Source organism: Syngnathus floridae, chromosome 13 (assembly GCF_059516105.1).
Source record: "Syngnathus floridae isolate MCC-2025c chromosome 13, RoL_Sflo_1.0, whole genome shotgun sequence".
In the NCBI taxonomy this organism is placed as follows: domain Eukaryota; kingdom Metazoa; phylum Chordata; class Actinopteri; order Syngnathiformes; family Syngnathidae; genus Syngnathus; species Syngnathus floridae.
In genome coordinates, this window is record NC_142425.1 from 2,077,297 (window position 1) to 2,081,857 (window position 4,561).

Genomic DNA, 4,561 nt, shown 5'->3' on the forward strand with positions numbered 1-4,561 from the left:
GAAGTGCCGATCCGCTCGGCTTGGAGCTATTTCCGGCCTCCCGTTGGTGCCGGGCGGCGTGCGCGAGCTCGCCGGCCGCTGGAAGTCGAATGAGGCTCTGCGATCTCCTCCGCGGTGCTTATAAACAGCCGATCCGCTCGGCTGGAGTTATTTCCGGCCACTGCGCATGCGCACGGCCTCCCGGAATTTGAACACATTTCGTCAATAAATTTTGCATATTTCTGATTGAATTTTGAAGTTTAATATAATGCAACAATTGAGCTCGACTTATACAAAGGATATATCATAAAATCGTAAATTTCCGTCGAATTTTAGGGGGTCGACTTATACACCGAGTCGACCTATACACCGGCAAATACGGTAAGGCTCCGCGATCTCATCCGCGGTGCTTACAAACAGCCGATCCGGTCGGCTTGGAGCTACTTCCGGCCACCCGGTGCGCGCGCACGGCCTCCCGGATGGTGCCGGGTGGAGTGCGTGAGTGCACCGGCCGCTAGAAGTCGAATGAGGCTCCGCGATCTCATCCGCGGTGCATATAAACAGCCGTTCCGGTCGGCTTGGAGCTATTTCCGGCCACTTGGCCCGTGCGCACGGCCTCCCGGAGGTGCCGGGCGGAGTGCGTGAGCGCAGCGGCCGCTGGAAGTCGAATGAGGCTCCGCGATCTCATCCGCGGTGCTTATAAAAGCCGATCCGGACGGCTTGGAGCTATTTCCGGCCACCTGGCGCGTGCGCACGGCCTCCCGGTGGTCCCGGTGGTCCCGGTCGCCTCCACGGACGGTTAAAAAAAATCTCAAGTGAGCCTACCTTAAGAGAGTGTGAGTTACTCCCGCCGTTTGGCCGCTCAAAGTGCATTCGGACGCGGAGCAAAGCGTGTGTGCGCTCAGTGCGAGACGTGGCGTATTTACTCGCCGTGTCCGCCAGAGGGAGGTATTTCCCCGTTGCAAGCTCCGGGGAGATCACCGGGACGTGAAGAACGCTTAGACGGGGTGCTGGAAGCCTCGGGCGGCTTAGAAAGTGAGGAGGAAAGCACCCGGAGGACCGGCTGGAAGTGCTGTGGAAGCTCAGCGGGCCGGGGAAAACGCTTAGCCGGGGCGCTGGAAGCCTCCTCGGGCGTCAAGAGTTAGGAGTAAAGCACCGCCGAGAACCGGCTGGGTCCTCCACGAACCGTGAAAAAGATTTCGAGTGAGGCTAATCCGGCGAGCCGACAACGCGACACCGGCATGCTTTTCGAGTTTTATACTTGCTCGTCAAGAACGGCCATCTAACGTAACGCTGTTGCATGATTGCGGACGATCAGCCATCTTCGCCTAGACGAAATGTGAGCATATTTCCCGCAGTATAATCATATCGAGACTCCACACTGGCCCACTGAATACCAACCGCCGACTAGCCGTTCCCGCTCCCGGTTAGGTAGCGCCCCCGGCAAGCTGGGGCGGACCCCCGTTACACGGTTCAGGACCCATCAACCAATCGCTACCTGAGACAGTCACCTTAAACGGACAACTCCCCCACGGCGCGGCCTTCCAGCCCCCCTCCGCGCTCCCCAAGCTCACCCTGGCCACGATAAAAAGCTGCTAGCACATCGATTGAGTACAGCAGCGTTCTCCGGCTTATCAGAGCAGCGAGAAGATTACGCCTACTGGGGGGGATCCCTAATTTCTTGAGGACAGAGAAGTTACTTCGCGGCCATTTCCCGCGGGCACCTACAAGGAAACCCATGACCGTTATCTCACTCCCGCCAACGGCCTTCAAAACCTGAGCTGCCACCGGTTGATACCGAGCCACTTTCTCTGCTGCTGCCCGCTGCAGGGACGCCCCTACCTCAAAGCGGATGGTCACATCCAGAACCGGAACGGTTTCCCCCTTTTTGCACAGTCGGGAATTCTGACACCTCCATCAGGCGCCACCACGTGCAGCTGCCTGATTACTTCCCAGCCACGCCGTTCTGCTTCCGTGGCCACGAGCTCGCACACCTTGTTGTGGCGTCGTATCCTGCTACGCTGCACGGCAGCGCACTGACCCAAGATGTGCGAACATGTCTCCAACCCAGCATTGCAACGCCTGCATGCTGTTCCCAGTCCGGGTCTACCCCTCGCTCGGAACTCCCGAGTAGGGTATACACCAGCTCTCAGTGCGAGTGCTACCAGATAGTGTCTCTGACGAAACCTCACAGCCAGAGGATCCGCGAGCCACGTGTTACTGATAGTATCGTTACGGAACTGGTCCACGCCCACACCCTGGAAACGCAAGGCCCCCCAAGCCAGATTTTCGGCATGCCGCCAGTCCGGGAGATCCGGCATGCTCGCAACAACAGCCGGGAAGGCGCCCCCTGTGCCAAGTTTTGGCACACCGCCCGGATCTCCGCCCGCAGTGGTCCACAATTTCAACCAGGCAGGTTTTTGCACTGCCTCAATAGCCAGGGATCTCAACCACCAATCCTTTGACCAACAGAGTTTCCAGGTACGCCTAACCTGTGTTCTGGGAACAGTAACGGACAGCTTCTGGAGGCCCAGCCCGCCATCGCGAGCGCGTGAGTAGATGATCCCCCCCGCCGTGGACGGGTCGAGGCGCAACCACCTTTTCACAGCCATCCGCACTGTCCCGTCGAGCCACTTGAGCTTGGTCACCGACACCATACCCACGTCGGCCCTGAAAGCCACTCTCGGGAGTAAGAATGAGTTGCACAGCATGACTTTCTGTGACGGCTTCAGTGCCGCCTTCGAGATCCTCCCAAGCCACGTGCACACCTGTTCCTCCAGACCCCGAGAGACAATTCCCTGCCACGGCACTATATCAGCTCCCAGGTAACGAACAGATTCACTCGAACTGACTATGTGTAACTGCTGCCCACATAGCGTCCAAGCTACATCATTGTCACCCTTTGAACCCATCCAGATACCGTGGCACTTCCGAGGCTGGACAGCCAGTCCCGAAAGCCGGCAAAAATCCTCAAGGATCCCCAAATTCCGTCTCATTCCCTCCTCCGAGCTACTCAACAGGACTAGATCGTCGGCAAATGCCAGTGTGGCGATTCGGCGGTCGCCCCAAACGTAGTGGCCCCCTTTGCGTTCGAGGCTATGGATGAGAGGGTCCATAGCAAGGTTGAAGAGCAGTGGGGACATTGGGTCGCCTTGCTTCACACCAACCTTCAGGGCGATGGGCTCGGAGTAGGCGTCTCCGCAGCCCACTCTGGTCGAGCAGCCTACATAAGAGTTGCGGATTAACTCTATAACACGTCTGTCCACGCCCAAGTTTCCCAATACATACAGGACATGACCATGAGAAACCGAGTCGAAGGCCTTCGCAAAGTCAATGAACACGACCGCCAGTGGCACGCCAGCCGACCTCGAGTGCCCCATGATCCGGTTAAGGATCAAGAGGTTTTCCGCGCAACCACTCGCGCCGGCGACGAAACCACGCTGTCGGGGGCTAACAGGACAGGCTCGAGTCAACCTCATCGCTATTATCCGCCCAAACAACCTCAACACGACTGACCCAATAGTCACAGGCCTCCAGCCTGATACAGAACCCAGCTCGTCAGGGTCAGCCGATTTGGGTAGCAACCGGGTCTTGCACTCTTTAAAGACCTGGGGAACAACTCCACGCACCATCCATGTTGTAAACAGCCTCGCCAGCTTCAGTCCGTCCGGGTCCCAGTCAAGAAGAGCCCGCTTCCTGATCCCATCTGGGCCCGGCGCTGATCGAATGCCCAACTTAGCTAGGTTTGACACCACTTCGGGCCCCAGGATTGGGTGATAGAATGGTTCATTATCGGCGGTTAGTCTCACCGCGAAGCCAGGCAGTCCATGGAACGGTTTAACCGTCTCCCACTTCTCCCTGAAGTGCTCATACACCAGCTCAATCGGCAACTCACACCTTAGGGGCGTCAGACCATCTAGGATCCGCCGTGCCAGCCCCTTTCTCGCCTCGGAATAGCCGCGTTGCTGATGATAAAACACAGTCTTCTTCTGAGCGAGGCGCCTCGCCCAACCTTTCAAAGCCTGGCCTCGACGCCGAGACCTCGTCGACGTTGCTGGCCACACTACCATGCCACCCAGAGCCCTCATGAGATCAGAAGCAGAAGACTCGATCAGTTCAGGCTCCTGACCTGCTTCCCTAACTAAGCCGGCAGTGGTCCGATGCTCCTCAACCCCCGACCGTAGTACCTCCAAGACCCTATTCTCCACCAAGTCTGGAAGCGACGAGGGCAAGGTCCATTTCTGGGGCAACGCCCTGGAAACCGGGGCGCGCCGACGCACACCTGACACACTGCCTGCCGTACCGCCGCACAGGGAACTCCACTTCCTCTTCACCTGTTCCTTGCTCTTGCCCGTATTCAACACCCGGGCTACAACAGCATATTTCCACCCATGACTTCCATACTTCTTCATGAGTTTCCTGAGGTTCTTGACCTCCACTTCACTCCACACATCTTCACCCATCCTGACTCTCCTGTCATGGCTCCGGACCATCGAGGCCCCAAACCACACCTCCGCATGGGCGTGCCGCATATGCTGAGACACTCCAACAGCCGTCCGAAAACGGCGCCCACAGTGGTCGC